The following is a 17,491-nucleotide window of genomic DNA, read 5'->3' on the forward strand; positions in this document are numbered from 1 at the left end:
ACCCAGCCCTCTCAAAGCAAGAGCCCACCAGCCACCCCCAACCTGTCTGTCAGCTCTTTGACAGCCATAGTCGCAAGATCATTACGCTGCCAGCTACTTGACATCACTTCCAAACCACGACTTTATTTCAATAATTATAAAGCTGTCTGGCCTCTGACAAACAAGAAGGAGGCTTTCAGTCAGCGGCCAGGCATGGAAGGAGGTAGCCAAAGTCATGTCTCAACCCCCCCTCCCCTCCCCTGTGTGCTTCTGCTCTTCCTAATTGGCATTTGCCCAGAGCAATTGCAAGGAAGATCTGGCAGGCTTAGTACTCATGCTCCACCCTGTCAATCACAGTGAGGCTCTACATGATTGGATGTGAGTTGGGGTGAATTACTCAGGTTCTGTGTTTTGATGAATGAGGAGACACCTGTGGAGAAACACCTCTGTGCGAGTGTGCTCACATGTTCCGGGAAAGCAAACACTGTCTCCAGAACCCCTAAGTCCACAGCATGTGACATATTTTGGCACCTGCCCCATTAACAGTTGAGCTTTGGAATTAAAATGGTGTGTACCTGGACCTCGGATGGCTTTTCTGTAAATGTTAGGAATGATGCTAGGGACAAGGGTTGGCATGATTCACATTATCCCAGCCTGGGTCACCTGCTCACTTGTGCTTTAGAACACTGTGCAAAAGACACACCTCATTCTCTCACGGGACGGAACATACTGCCCGAGCCACCAGTGCCTGTTGGCTACCATTGGAACACCTTTTCTATCTACCTAATAGGACAGAATGCACCCAGGGCCTGCCCTTCTTCACTTCTGACCATCTGGGAGATAGGACCTGTAACACTGCGTGAGTAATATCCCTCTGTGACCATTGTGAGGGCCTTTTCTGGAGACTGATGACCTCAGAGAATACTCTGGGCATCTCTGTCTTTGAAAAGCTCCAGGACTGTTTGCCAGTCTCCCCTGAGTGTGGATTTATTTCTCACTAGCCACCTGTTCTGGACAGTTGCTTCACTTCCTGTTTGCATAACCCCTGGGGTAGCTGGTGAGTTGGCCAAGGGCCATAGCTGGTGAGACGCTTCCCAGGGGAGGGGGCTGCTCTTGTCTCAAGCGCAGCTAACTTCAGCAGCTTGTTATTGCTACAGGTCTCCACCTCATGTGATTAACTCCATTTATAGCAGAACCAATAACTCATACATTCAAGGTACTCTGTCATGCATACCTGTAAATAGATTGAAAGTTTACTGAAGCATGCTGGGTAAACACAGCTCGGGTGTCTGCATGTCTCCTGGAAGGATGCCAAGTTCTTTAGATTCGGGCGATATTTTTTATAATGCATATGAATTCATGCTACAAAGGCCACCTTCCCATCCTGGCCCCGCCGCCGCCATCACCCCTGAAATTCCATTTACTTTCAATTTTGCTGTTGAGTTGCTCTGCCTGAGCTGCGCCTGTGAAGGTGAAGCACGCGGCCGTCGCTCTCCATTGATTTAGAAGGGTCCCAGGCTCCTGTCACATCTTTGCAGTGACCTGAGCAGATACTGTTTGACTCTGCACAAGTTGAGGACCTGAGGTGGGGCTACCCTGGCTGAGCGGCAGAATTCAGCCCTAGGAGCTCAAAGAAACCAGGGGGAGCCTCCCACACTGCAGTTGGGGTGAGCAACAGTCACAGGAAGGAGCCTAATACTTGGGTTCCTGAGGATAGCAAGTCTTTCATATTTTTTTCCTCCTTCTCCTCCTCCTCCTCTTCTGCTCCTCCTCCTCTTCCTCCTCCTCCCCTCCTTCTCTTCCTTCTCCTGCTCCTCTTCCTTCTCTCCTCCTCCTCTTCCTCCTCCTCCCCTCCTTCTCTTCCTTCTCCTGCTCCTCTTCCTTCTCTCCTTCTCCTCTTCCTCCCCTTCTCCTTTTCCTCCTCCTCCTTCCTTTCTGCTACTCCTCTTCCTTTTTCTCCACCTCATTTTCCTTATTTGAATATATTTTATTTAATGTGTATGTGTGTTTTGTCTTGTAGATAAGCGCACTGTGAGTGTGTCCATATGTGTGCATATATGTGCATGTGTGTGCACATGTGCATGTGCTACCTGAAGAGGCCATAAGTAGATGTCAGACTCCCCTGAAACTGGATTGCAGATGAATGTGAGTTATCAAAACCTTGGTGCTCGGCAAGAGAAGCCAATGTTCTAACCACTGATCCATCTCTCCAGCCCCTCATTTTTCTTTTAAGACCTTATCAACAAGAAGATAATAAAAGGATGGCATAAACCCCATTTGTCTCCATTTTAGGACCAGGACTGATTTCAAAAAGTAAGTGTCTTAGGGTTTTACTGCTGGGAACAGACACCATGACCAAGGCAACTCTTATAAAGACAACTTCAATTGGGGCTGGCTTACGGGTTCAGAGGTTCAGTCCGTTATCATCAAGGCAGGAGCAGGGCAGCATCCAGGCAGGCATGGTGCAGAAGAAGCTGAGAGTTCTACATCTTCATCTGAAGATTGCTAGCAGAATACTGACTTCCAGGCAGCTAGGAATAGGGTCTTAAATCTCACACCCACAGTGACACGCCTACTCCAACAAGGCCACACCTCCAAATAGTGCCACTCCCTGGGCCAAGCATATACAAACCATGACAGAAAACTACCAGTCCCAGGAACTAGGCCATAGGTCAGCAGCTCTAGAAACTAGGCCATAAGTTACCAGCTCTAAGAATAAATCATAAATTCCAGGAGTAAGTCATAAAACTCCCTCCCAAAGACCTGGAGATAACCACAAAAAACAGAAAACTATCTTAGGATGGTCACTGTGCTGGGCAGACTTACCTCATCCTGTGGTTAACCATTCACAACGTAGGAATGCAGACCACTGACCACCTGGCACATCAGACGCTGAACCCTGCGACCTCCCCAGTACCCACCAATAAAATCTTAGATTATCTAACCCACTTTCTCTATATAGAAGAAATAACCTAGTAACATAGTAACTGATCAAATTCATACTATTGCCACTGCTTTAACCCTTAACAGATTACCTAATCCTTCTGGAGAATTCCCCTGGTTCCCTATAAGAAAGCCTGCACGCCTTTGTCTGGGGGTCACAATTTTGAAGAGTGGTTGATCCCTGCATGCTGGTTGTTTCTGCAGAATAAATGCTCTCTGTCTTTGCATACTCTCTGAGTCTGCGGTCATCCTTTGGCGGTTTTCCTCCCCACGTGATCCTCTTTCAGGTACAAGACTCTAGATCTCCTGGGAACTCTACTCCTCAGTGTGATTCAACTCACTCCACCAAGCCTCTGGCTGTCTCTCGAGCCTGGCCACACAGAATACTGAATGGTGTACTTACTGGCTTAGCCAGGACCGCAGGACCCTCTCTAGAACTTTTGCTGAAGAGGCTGCTGAGAATGTAGTGTCTAAGCTTTCAGGCGCATGACCTTCTTTCTACTAGGAGGCAGCTTCATGCAGAACGGAGCTGAAGCCCACAGGTCAAGAGCAAACAACTGAGTACCCAGATCCAGCTGGCCCTGAAGTAAAGGCTTGACTTCACTTTTGCGTTGCCTAAACCCAGCAGATTTTGGCTTTTGAGCTAGCTGAGCTAAATACGTTTCCTGTTTCTTTCAAAAGTTGGGAAGAGCCCAGGTTCACGGTCTTCAGATTGAAAAGCAATTTCCTAATGATTTACAGTTTGTTTTGTTTCCAATTCTCTTGGGCGCTACCGTTAAAAAAAAAAAATTCCTCTCCCATTCTCAGAGTACTCCCTGATCCGGTCATGTGGAGGAAGAATGTCTTTTAAAATCAAAGGTTAAGCCTGCATGGTGGCTCACACTTGCAATCCCAACACTCCAAAAAAGCTGAGGCAGGAGGATTACCCTGAACTTGGGGTAAGCCTGGGCTGCACAATGGGTTTCAAACTACAGAGTTACAGAACAGTGTACTATCTTAAAAAATGTTGAAAGAGCTGAAATGCTTACACGGAGGCCACGCCCACCTCGCTTACACGGAGGCCACGCCCACCTCGCTTACACGGAGGCCACGCCCACCTCGCTTACACGGAGGCCACGCCCACCTCGCTTACACGGAGGTCACGCCCACCTCGCTTACACGGAGGCCACGCCCACCTCTGTGGGCTTCTTCTCTCATAGTGTTTCCTGCCCAAATATTTCAGACCTCCACTCAGCCCCCTTGTTTCTGCCTGGGGCACTCCCAATTTCTCCACAGCAGGAAGAGCTGCCCCTTGGGGTTGGATAGCAGGGCAGACCACCAACCTTCTGCCCCATGGTGCTCTGTGCTTTCTCACCCTTGCCCTTGAATAATATTTGTGAATACACTTGGCTTAGGTTAAACTATTAATTTTATTTGATTTTACATACCGAAGTCAATGGTATTTTGAACACAACAGGAAAATCGATGTTCATGAATATGCATGATTATGTAAATGACCCATGCAAATGAAAGCCCTTGAGGCCTCTGGCCTGCATCCTGACTATTCCAGACCTCAGGAAAACAGAAAAAAGCAGGTTTTAGACTGCAATGGAAAACAGAGATGGGTTCTGCCCACTCCCCATCCCCCTGTGCATGATGCTGATTACAGTAATGTGACTTGAAACAAGGACCTTGTTTTATTTACAGAGCATGATTAAGCTCTGTACCCACTCTCCGCTCACATGGGGCACTGCCAGAGCCCTACCCCTGCTAACTCTGAGCTTGGTGCATTCTCTTTCCAACTCTCCCTGACATGTGGGGCTTTGTGGCCACCTTTGGTGCCTCCTCATCTTGGTACAGTGTTTCATCTCCGTTGATCTCAGGATATTCTCTGACTACATTTTTGTCTCTCCACTGGCCTTTCAGTGTCTGAGACTGTTGCTTCTCTGTGAAATACCCAATATTTCTGGGTTGGTGTCCCAGACTTACTTGGAAACAATGTGTCCGCAGCAGCCTTCTCCCAAAACCAAGCTACAAGTGACAAAAGTGTTGATGGACAGGTGGCAGATGATGTGGTCCAGAAACAGAAAGAAACATTAGTCAACCTCAAATAAGAAACTTCTGTCATGGGCAGCCATGCAGATGAGCCCTGGAGACCATGCTAACTGAAATAAGCCCACCGCTGCCTGATTTAATACAGGGAGCCTGCAAGGGGCAGGTCCTGGAGACTGGAAACTGATTGGTGGATACAGGGCTCGAGATGGGGAGGAGGCGGTGTAAGGTGAGTAAGTTCCACAGCCCGGTGTATGTCTCCGTACGACATTTGCCTGATTTGTGAGTGGACAGACCTCATGTTGTTACCAGTTCTAATTCTGAGATAGACTGGTGCAGCCATGAAAACCTGTGAGGTCATGTCATGGGGAAAGGCCAGGGCGAGCGTGAGGCCAGCCGAGGCTCTGCTGTGGAGGAGCAGGTACTGACCATGCACATGCACGTGGGGCTCTGTTCTCAGGAGACATTGTTAGCATCGTACAAACACACTCAGAAGGCCCTGCCCTGTTGGGGCCATATGGCATCTTAGCTCGGATAATCAGATCGCTTCCCACTCTGACAACTTTAGATGAGTTTCACAAAGGATGTGGGGCTCATTCTGCCTCTTGCTCTCCCTCTCATTCTCTAATCCCCTCCCTGAGCTCAGCCTACACACAGCCACAGAGCTGCCTGAAGTGAAAAGAAGGTTGGGCTGGGTAGGTAGCTTGTACTGAGGAAGACCAGTGTGTTCACTCTAGCACAGAGGGTCCCTCCTTGATCTTACATCCTGAACTCAGCCTCTGGGCAGAAGCAGGCACATCGCCTCCAATCAAGCCTCCTTTCCTTACAGACTCCACTGTCCAGCGGTTCCTAGGAATGTGACTTGGATGAGGTGATACTAGAGTGAAGAGACAGGCCCAGGGACACCACATTCCCCAGGCCTGACCCTCAGACTCCAGTGTCTGGGGAATTCACTGATAGGAGGGCCTTCCTGTCCTGGTCTCCTCGTGAATTTCCTCTCAGCCAATCAACACTCATCCACCATTGACATTGCTGCTTCCTTGAGTCTGGGATTCTCCCAGGAAGCCAAGGTTAAGCAGCCCAACTCAAAAGGAAGAATGGGGACAAGGTGAGTTGCATCACTATACATTAATCAGTGCACGAAGGGGCCAGAACATCACTTCTTTCCGTGGGTTCAGGTTGAACTGAAACATTCCAGAACATCGAGCCTCTTGGGTGTCTCAGACCAAGTGAACTGTGCTCAGTTTTCTCTTCCAGTGTTTCATAGCGCTCCTCAGAACACCCGATTTCCAGTGAGCTTAGTAGAGAGGACCATGCCACACCACCGAAGGTCATTATTGCTAAGAATAAAGTGTGCTTACTTAGAATACGACTTGCTAGCTAGGACTTGTAAGCAAGACAGAAAAATCATAACTGTCGTTGGACACCCAGAAGGGAGGGGACTAACCTGAATGCAGGACACTTTATCTGGAGCTGAAGTTCTCACGTGGGAGAGACAGGAGCAACTGCATTTGCTGATAGCTAAGGCATCAGCTTGTGAAGGATGCTTCACGGGACTTGTTGGGGCTCAAGGGACTTGCAGGGGTTTGTGGGGTTCACTGAAGCTTGTGGGGGATCACAGAGGTTCATGGGGATTCATGGGGTGGCACAGTACAAAGGTGCTCATAGTACATTCCAGGTAGGTGCTCATAGTGGGTCCCAGGTAGCTTGCTCACCAGACTGAGCTGCTCACTGACCACTGACCATCACCTGGTAAGCAGAAAGCAGCTAGTCTAGCTGGGAAGGAAAGAGGCTAATGTTTTATCTGAAGGTCATGTAGTGGAGGTGAGCAAATAAATGCCTGTCTGTGCCCCCCAAATTCTATAGTGCAGAGTATTAGCCAGTTATAAAAGAGAGCTATTAAGCTGTGAAGACATAAACTCAAACCTTTATTGCTAAGTAGAGGGAGGCCCTGAAAGGGCTCCACATTCTGGTTCCTGCCATATGACTTGCAGGAGAAGGAAAGACTGTAGAGTCTTCAGAGAGAGCAGAAGGTTCTAGGGTTAGGGACTAGGCTAGGAGGAAGCACTGAGGGTGCTTAGCCAGGAAACCTACTTGAGTAGCACTATCGAGCTGGCTACAATGTTTCCATTCAAACAAAGGAGCGCCCTAGTGAAACCCAGATCTCAGTAACAGTGTAGTCATAAAGGTTTGTTACCTGCTGCAATCTTACTACAGCACTGAGACCAGAGGCACACCCTGTGTGAATACTGGGTTGGAAAACCAGTCTAATCTCCATTCTTTCTGACCCATCTTTCTGTAAACCTAAAGCAACTCTTAAGAATAAAGTCTTTAAAAACGTCTTTTATTACACATCTGAATTTTATACACCTGTGTGTGTGAGTCGGGGTCAATGGACAATCTGCAGAAGTCAGTTCTCAACTTCAAGTCCTCAGATGCTTTTGCCCACTGAACTGCCTTGCCAGCCCTTTCTTACCTGCCTGCCTCTACCTCCCAAGTCCTGCGATTACAAATATGTTCCATCATACCCAAGGTATGTGGTACTGGAGACGGAAGCTAGGGTCTTGAGCATGTTGGGCAAGCATTCTACCAGCTGAGCTTAAGGTAAAGTATTAATTTTCCAAAAGTGGGAGGGGGTGTCTACTTAGCGCAGGAAATAGTGGCTCCACTGAGGACGTGTAGGATGAGATCTCAGAGACAGAAGATAGACATCTGACCCTGCAGTTGTGCAGCTGCTTGGGTCAGGAAGCTTGGACTGCCCACAACTACCTAGCTTCTAAGCCTCTGCCCCATTCTTCAGGGGAGAGGTACCTCTGTCTGCCAGACTCCTCTGTGCCTGAAGGCTGTCACTATGGTGGCTGTCTTCTGCATGTTAGGGAGTGAAGACAGGCTGAGTTCATGGTGTGAATCTGTGGTGAGGCTACCATGTGCACCTATTGAGCCAACTGGTCTTTGTCCTAGGCTCAGCTTTCCCACCAGCCTGTGAGGGCTGATAGACAGGGAGTGCTACATTCAACCCTTCTGCAGTCCTGAAGCACGTACAGCACTGTGGTCACAGCAGGGATACAGAGGATACAGTGACAGGATCAGTGACACTGGCCTTTCACACAGGACTAGACCAGACTGCCTCAGTTTACCTGGTCCCACCTCTGCACAGGAGCTCATCTGTACTAGACTAAGATGCTGGCTGGTAGATCAAAGTGGCTTTCTCCATAGGTTGGCAACTCTGGTGTTGAGACACAGGCTTGGGGAATGCCCAGTTCTTTTGGGTCAGCTCAGCTTTTCCCTTTCTCCTTGGTGCTGCAAAGGGCCTAGAAAGAGTTACAGTTCACATTCGTTCTGCTGGACCCTTTCCAGGGCATGGGGTGGGGTAGGGGCTCCTTCTCTTCGGTTGAGGAGGACATCTGGTACCCTCAAACCTTATCCCCATGCCCAGCTCTCAACATACTGTGTCTAGTGCCTGCTACTGCCTTCTCACATGTGGTCACCAGTTTTGATCTCTGTCTCTGTCTCTGTCTGTTTCTGTCTCTGTCTCTCTGTCTCTGTCTCTGTCTCCCTCTGTCTCTGTCTCTGTCTCTGTCTCTCTCTCTCTTCTGTGTGTGTGTGTGTGTGTGTGTGTGTGTGTGTGTGTATGCTTACATGAGCATGCAGGTAGCTATGTGTGCACATGTGTTAGAAGTCCAGATGCGTCTTCCTCAATCACTTTCCATCTCACTGGTACTTTGAGACAGGTCTGTCACAAATACCATTGCCCAAAGCCACTTAGGGGAAAGGGTTAGCTAAGCTCACAGGTTACAGTTTGTTGCTGAGGGGAATCAGGGCAGCACCTGAAGCAGGAACTTGAGACACAGTTCATGAAGGAATGCCTATTGCTGGTTTCTTTGAAGGTTCACGCTCAGCTTCCTTACATACCCAGGACCGTCTGTGTAGGGGCAGTGCCGCCCACAGTGGAATGGGCAGGCTGTCTGCATCAATCAACAGTCAAGACAAATCCCCACTGGCATGCCCACAAACCAACTCGACCAGAGTACTCCCTTAATTGAGACTCTGGTCAAGCAGCTCTAGGTTGACAGTAACAGTCAGCTGGGGCACAAGGTCTCTCACTAAAACTGAAGCTAACAGATTCTACTAACCTGGCTGAGCAACGTGCCTCCCCAGTGCTGGGGTTGCAGATGCCCCACCACCACCACAGTCAGCCTCTATGTGCTGGGATTCTGGAGCTCCTCCTCAGGTCCTTAAAGCTTGCACTCGCTTCCCTCTGGCCACATTTCCTTCATCATATTTCATCTGGGCTAGCTAGGTTTTGTTTGCTTGTTTGTTTGTTTGTTTGTTTGTTTCTTGTGTGGGCTGGCACTTTCCTAGAGCTCACTTTGTAGACCAGGCTGGCCTTGAACTCATAGAGATCTGCCTGACTCTGCCTCCAAAGACCCAAAGGTGTATACCATCATGTGCTGGATAGTTTGATGTCAACTTGATACAAGCTGGAGTTGTCTGAAGGGAACGAACCTCGATTGTGAAAATGCCTCCATAAGATCTGGCTGTAAGCCATTCCTTTTTATTTTAAGGTTTACTTACTTATCATATGTAAGTACACTGTAGCTGTCTTCAGACACACCAGAAGAGGGCATCAGATCTCATTACAGATGGTTGTGAGCCACCATGTGGTTGCTGGGATTTGAACCACTGAGGCTAAGTGCTCTTAACCACCAAGCCATCTCTCCAACCCTGTAGGACATTTCCTAACTAGTGATCAAGTGGGGAGGGCCCAGCCCATTGAGGGTGGGGTCACCCCTGGACTGGTGGTCCTGGGTTCTCTAAGAAAGCAGGAGGAGCAAGCCATGGGGGAGCAAACCAGTAAGCAACACTCCTCCGGGTTCCCGCCCCGTCTGAGCTCCTGTCCTGACTTTCTTCAGTGACTAACACTGATATGGCAGTTTAAGTCAAATATACCCTTTCCTTGTCAATTTACGTTTTGGTCATGGTGCTTCATTTGCAGCAATAGAAACGCTAAGATAGCATCTTTCTGCCTCCTTGAAGCAAGCCCCTCAGTGGAAAGAAGGCATCATTCCTCCCATGCTGAGGTGCTGGGAACCTCTAAAGGTGATTGCACTCAGTAAGAGGATCACACTGGTGCCAGTCACCTGGCTTGTACTGAGCCCCTGGGGCTGAGCTCCTCCCCCTTGGTGACAGTATGAGACTCTGGCCTAGAGGCACTGCACTTCATTACTCCCCTGATCTCCCAGGGAGTGTTTCTCCAGGGACACCTGAGGAGGAGACTCCCTACTTCTGCCTGTCTCCTCTCCATCAGAGTTACTGTAGACCCTGAGACTGCTAAGACTCTTTCAGTCACTATTGGTAAACACCTCCTGGGAAAGGGTACTGAGTAGGGCACCTCACCAGGCAGGTTTCAAATATATATATCATGCAAGAGCTTACCACCTGCTGCTGGTGACAGCTGTGTCCCTGGGCTCTTCTGGGGCTGCAGAAACCAGGGTCATCTTTTCAGGGCAGAACTCACAATTTGGGGCAGATGCTTAAGTTCCTACAGCTCGCTTCCACTTCCTTTCCATTTTCTCCACGTCTCTGTTTTTATGGCCACCCGGTCTGCCCATGTTCTAGCTCCCCGCATGTTCTTCCTCCCTTAAATCTGATATTATCCACTTTGCTGCTTGATTTCATTCCCTCGTCTTTACCCTCCCCCTCCCCCACTGCCTCTGGGGAATCCCATCCTGCTCTCATTATTAGGAGTCCACCCACCCACCAGAGTCGCTCCTCCAGCCCTGGGCTGTGGTGCAGAAAGGTGCAGAAAGGTGCAGGCACACAGCCCCTCTTCCCAGCCCAGGCTGCCTTGCTGGGTCTCCTTCTCTCAGTGATTCCTCCAGAACTTAGTCAGGTACGTGTTGAGGACACGCAGGGGATGCTGACTGAGGACAGGACAGGACACTGAGGAAAAATGGCCCCACTGGAGACATGAGGCTTGAGAGCCAGTGTTCCTGGCTGTGTCAGGCTTCTTCAGACCTTACAAGGAGATTCTTGAAGAGCTGTACTCAGCAGGGCACCTAGATGGAATGTTGAGGCAACTTCAGAGCCAGTGCAGGCCCTGGGGAGAGTAGGGGTGAGGGTAGAGGTTGGCAGTGGAACGAGAACTCACCAGAGACCTAGTGGTACAGCACCTCACTGGTCATGGAGAAGACAGCTAGACCCCAAAGGGGTCCCCACATTGGGAGGGCTTAGGGGGTGTCTTAGGGTTTTACTGCTGTAAATAGATACCATGACCAGGGCAAGTCTTATAAAAGACAGCATTTAATTGGGACCGGCTTACAGGTTCGGAGGTTCAGTCCATTATCATCAAGGCAGGAGCAGGGCAGCATCCAGGCAGGCATGGTACAAACAAAGCTGAGAGTTCTACATCTCCATCTGAAGGCTGCTAGCAGAATACTGACTTCCAGGCAGCTAGGATGAGGGTATTAAAGCCCACACCCACAGTGCCACACCTACTCCAACAAGGCCACACCCACTCCAACAAGGCCACACCTACTCTAACAAGGCCACACCCACTCCAACAAGGCCACACCTACTCCAACAACCTACTACAACAGGGCCACACCTACTCCAACAGGGCCACACCTCCAAATAGTGCTACTCTCTGGGCTAAGCATATACAAATCATCACAAGGAGCGAGTGTAGCACAGCCACACTCCCGAGAGGGAGGGTCCCTGCCCTCATAGGAGTGTGACAATGCTATCCATCAGTGATTCATCCTGATCTCTTCTGCTGAGCAGCTGGACAGATGGAATGCAAGGCCATACTGCCACTGGTACCCCCCTTTTCCCACAGCAGACACAAACCCAACAAGCAAAGCATCATCAAAACAGGTCCCAGGGCCACTGCATCTCTCTCCCCAGCCACCCCCTCCACTCTGACAGCTGCTCACGTTGACCACTTTCTTCTGACTCTTCCCCTTAGAGTTGTCCATCCTACTTCACAGGCACTTCCACATTTCCGACACCCTTCATCCCTTCCCGTGGACCCAGCAAACATTCCCAGTGCTGTGGCTAATGGCGAGGGAGTAGATGGAGACGCCACGAGGCTCCAGTCTGAGTGCCTCGGCTAGCCTCAGTCCTCGGTTTCTTCCTCTGCAAAATGGAATGATGGGATGTGTGCCTGAGTGGCCATGCACAGACTCTATTGCTGGAGGTGTCTGCCAGGTAGAAATCAGGGCTGCCGGAGGTATGGGGGGAGCATCCTGTCTTCTATGCACTTTGAGGGACCGTGGAGCAGATGCACAGTATCTGCTACAGTGCGGAGTGTGGGAAAGGTATGACGGCCTCCCAGATACTTTTCTACCCCAGGAGAAAGAGCAATGCCAGCCAGAGGGAGTGTGGTGAGGGGTAGAGTGAGGCCTGGCAGGCTTCAGAGCCTGACCTGGCTGTAATCAGGTTGAAGGGAGAGAGGTTGGGAGTCAAGACTTGTTTACATATCCTTTGCTCCCTTCAATCTCTGCACCAAGCATCCGAGCTGCCATGCAGCAGGTCCAAGTCCCACTGCCTCTGGTTGGAGGAGCTCAGCATGGAGCAGGCTGGTACAATGGTACCAGTCTGTAACCCTGGCACTGGGGAGGCTGAGGCAGGAGAATTGCCAGAAGTGGAGGTGATGGAGAGACTGTCTGACCAATGGATCCAGGATAGCCCACTACATATTCAGGTCTATTGTAGGACACGGGAGTGCGTACAGTTTCCATGCTTGTAGAGCAAGGCTTGTCAGGCTGCGGGTGACAACAGATACTGAAGGGGAAGAGCGGCTGAGACAGGAAACCTCGAACAGTCCAGCGAAGCCTCCTCCCTCTGACTCCCAGGGAAACATGGCCAAGCTGGTAAGAGATGGCAGGCTTGAGGCAGCTGCTACTTGTGCTCTGCCCACTCCATCTCTCTCCTACTTCTTCCCTTAAGGGTCTTCTGTCTTCTGCGCAAAGAGACTCTCAGGAGCCGGTAGATTCCATTCCTTCCCGTCCTGCCTCAAATATTCCCAACCATCTCCCCCCCCACCCCCGAGGACCTGGCTTCATTTTATGAGCACAACTTTTGCCAACTCTGCCTTCTTTACAAGACAGCTTTTTCCTTTAATGCTGAGGTGCCTAGAAGATAAAGATAAACAAGCTGGAGAGATGGCTCAGTCATTAACGTGCTTGCCACCAGAGCAGGAGGACCTGAGTCTGGATCTCCAGCACCTGCTTAAAAGGACACCCATGGCAGCGTGCACCCCTGTAACCATAAAACACACACACACACACACACACACACACACACACACACACACACACACACACACACACTGGAGAGAAGAGACAGAAGGAAACCGGCGGCTTGCTGACAGACATCCAGGCTAGCTTGAACCAGTGAGCTCCAGGTTCCGTGAGAGACCCTGGAGATACCAACAACCTGAAAGCAATTGAGGAAGATACTGGAGTCAACCTCTGGTTTCCACCCATGTGCGTTTTCTCACACCCACACATACATGAATATGTACCTACGTGAGCATGTACACACTCACACATGCACATGCATATGCACTTACACATGCACTTATACATGCACTTGCATCACCATGTACACACATACACACACATACACATATACACACATATATATACACACGTACACCCACACATACACACCCATACATACACACACTTACAAACAGACACACATACACATTCACATACACATACATATATGCATATATATCTACATGACCCTGTACATATACACCCTCCCACATACACATACCCCCACACACATACACACGTACACACACATACACACACATACATACACACATGCAAATACATGCATATGCACCTGCATGACCAGCATGATCATGTATGTACATACACACACACACACACACACACACACACACACACACACACACACACACACACACGGTAGGGAGTACAAAAGTACAGACCCAGGAGAAGTCAGAGATCTGCAAGCATCTGACTTGTAGAAGCTGAACCCCTTGCCAGATACCCCAACAAGTGGGAGGTGTAGAAGATTTCCCTGCTTGCAAGCATCCACAGTTTTACATGTGTGGAAATCAGCCACTCTGACACCCATTCCCTGGTGCCTTTTCATAAGTTCTCTTTGGAGCAAAATCACACTTCCTTCTAGGGCCCTCGAACTAGACTTTGAAGTTCCAGGTCTCAGTGGCTGCCCCATGCAGAACTGGCAGGCAGGGGTAGGCCAGAGTCTCTTCCTTTACCCACAGACCCCCAGGCACCAGACCCAAGGCCCAGGAAGCAGCATTTCCTAAGGCTTGTTGGTCTAGGGCCCTGCTCAGGAAGCAATGCCTATGGGATCAATGTCTACGGTTCAAATGCTGTGTGTGTTGCTGTCACAAGGGTGGCTGCTAAAGGCAGGGACCTATTCCCTGCACGGCATTGGTGGCACCAGGCTCTTCCTCCTGTCTTTGTATGAAGTAAAGATGGAAGGTCCTACAGAGGCCCTAACCAGGGCCCATGGGGCTCACAGAGACTGAGTCACCAGACAAAAGCATGCGTGGATGTAGGTTCCCTACAATATGCAGCAGGATGTGCAGCTTGGTCTTCACATGGGTCCCCCAACAACTGGAGCAGGGGGTGCCTCTGACTTGGACTCTGTTGCCTGCCTGTGGATCCCTTTCCTGTAGCCAGGCTGTCTGACCTCAGTGGGAGAGGATGCGCCTATTCCTGCAGAGACTTGATGCACCAGGGTTGTGGGATACTGGATATGGAGGGGGACTGCTCTCTCAGAGGTGAGGGGAAAGAGGGATGGGGGAGGAACTCTACAAAGGGGGCTCAAAAGGGGAATAGCATTTGGAAATAAATAAAAATAAATAAATAAATAAATAAATGGAAAGAGTTTTTCTATAGATTTTAGTATGGGCATCAAAAGACAGAGAAGAGCTTAAGGAAAAGGTAATATTGGTCAATTCCTATAAGCCTCACACCTAGGAGGCTGAGGCATGAGGATTGCTGTCAGGTTGAAGCCAACATGGGCCTTAAAAAGGAAAAAATAGGGAGGGAGAAAGGAAAGGAGGGAGGGAGAGGGAGGGGAGGGGGAGGAAAGGAGGGAGGGAGGAAGGAAGGAGGGAGGGGAAGGAAAAGGCAGAGTTGTTTGCTTCAGACAGAGCTTGAGAATCTGCATTTTCACTAGGGATGTGCATATTTCCTCCTGAGAAGGAGAACTGCAGAGTGGCAGTGAGTGTGTGTGTGAGTGTGTGTGTGAGCATGTGCATGTGTGAGTGTAGAGGGTTCCTGCATGTGAATATGTGTGAGAGAGAATGTGTGTGTGTGTGTGTGAGTATGGGGAGGGTCCATGTGTGAGTTTGTGTGAATGTATGTATGAGTGTGTGTGAACACGTAGGGAATGTAGGGAGGTTGTCCATGTGTGTGTGTGCATGTGTGTGTGTGTGTGTGGTTTTGTTTGTGTGTGTGTGTTTGTGTTTGTGTGTGTGTGTGTGTGTGAGAGAGAGAGAGAGAGAGAGAGAGAGAGAGAGAGAGATTGATTGTGGGGAGTTCGTATTTGTGAGTGTTTGTATGAGTGTGTGTGTGTGCCAGTATATGTGTGTGTGTGTGCGCGCGCATGTGTGTGTGCTGTGTGCACGCGCGTGTGTGTTATCCTATGGATTTCAGTAAGGAATAGTGGGTGAGGGGCCCAAGAACTCATATTTTTAACCACACTGCCTTGGTCATGCGGCCAGATCACAGGAGACAGCCTAGGCCGTCCCTGGGAAGAGCCGCTTTGTGTTTGCCTGTCTCAGCACGCCCTCTTGGCTTCACTCGGAACAAGCCTGACAAAGCAATGCTCTCTGCTGGACTCGCATGGGTTACTGCAACGCTTCCGAGCCATGTTCTGGAAGGCATGGATTCCTGTAAGACGCCTAAGCCGACTCCTTGAGTAAGTAAGTTTGGGGAACACTGCCCATGCCAGGAGTCCCGGAGTCTGTGTGCTAATGCTGGTAGCCAGGTTTGGGTGTGTGACGTCTCTAGGCTTCCCTCTGCCTGGCTGTATAACGGGGAACCTTACAGCTGCACACCTGGGGCAGACTAACTTATTCAATGCTCCCGCACTCACAGTAGGGCTGGTTAATGCTAGGATGGTAAGCTCTGTCAGGAAGTCACAGTGGATGCCTGGAGGGCCACAGCTCTCTGATACTTACCTACAGGCAACCGCGAGACGTGCCAAGGACCCTCCTGCTTCCTCAGAGTCATGGCTTGCCCCTCAAGATGACATGATTGCCTTCCTAGAACTAAGCTGGAGAGACGAGGGGTTCTTCCAGGTGACTACCTGTTGCCTTAAGCCTAGGCCTACTAAGAACACAGAGTGGCCCCCATGGTGGCATCTCAATACAACAAGAGGAGAGAAGGGCTCAGGGAGTTGATGTTACCTGGCCAGGAAGAAGAGTGTTCAGGAGGGAGGCATCTCTTTAAGGGACATGCCCTGGAGGCGGAACAGAACTCTCCAGAAGGATTTGCTCCCATCTCCCCCTGGCTGTGCATTGTGTCTGAGTTTACAGAGTCACTGTCTCCTCCAGGTCTCCATATTCCTTCAAACCACCCCAATAAGCTCACCAAGCTGTACTCGAGTCTTGCTTTGGTCTGGGCACCTCTCTCTCTCTAGAGTGAATGTTTCTTTGTTTCCCCAGAGAAGGCCACACAGTAGACGACTCAGCCAGCCACACTAAGTTAGTGGTGTCCCTCATTCCTTGGCAGGAAAGCATCGGGACAGGCTGTGGCATAGGGCCCGGCTGCCACAGACTTGGTGTTTAGATGCTTGGTGGTACAAGCTAAACACAGTCACGTACCCCTGGACAGAGTCCACTGTGCACTCTGGGTTGTCCCATACCGGGCTTTCCATGGCTTGAGTGTGAGCCAGTAGACCAACCAACAGCCTAGGGTGCCATCTATGTCGTGGGGGATAGGGGGTCTCTCTGTCCACGCTGATTCTGACCTTGGGGCAATTTCACTCACTCTCCTCAAACCAGAACTATTGTATTCTGGACACAGATCCCCTCAGAAGAGAGACAAAGAACGTTTGAAAAACATCTGAGCAAACGTTCGTTCCACTTTTCTGTACATTGCTTAGCCAAAGGAAGGATGGGGAAGCCTTCACTCACAGTCCAAGCTGCCCTTATTTTTCCGCGGGAGCGCTATGATGCCTAACGAAATGCCTGCAGTCAGGGCTGGAAATTGCCCATGCGAAGCAAATGGAGCTAGCCTGCCCAGTGAGCTGACGGCTCCTGACAGCTCTGCCTGCTGGAGTCCCTTCCTTCCGGGGCCTCTGATTTCTTCCTTTCCTTCACAGAAGACCCTAACTACATTTTGGCACATAAACAGGAATGGGCAGGGATCCTCCCAAACGTTGGAGGGTAGCCAGAGCCAGGCCCACACTATAAAGGGTCAGCCAGAGCGGGGCCAGCTGGAGAATGACCATTCCCCTCTCACTCTCTTCTGACCCCTGAGCGGCTCAGGAGGCTGGAGGCCATCGCAAAGCCCTG

The sequence above is a fragment of the Rattus rattus genome, chromosome 5 (assembly GCF_011064425.1).
Source record: "Rattus rattus isolate New Zealand chromosome 5, Rrattus_CSIRO_v1, whole genome shotgun sequence".
Classification (NCBI taxonomy): Eukaryota; Metazoa; Chordata; class Mammalia; order Rodentia; family Muridae; genus Rattus; species Rattus rattus.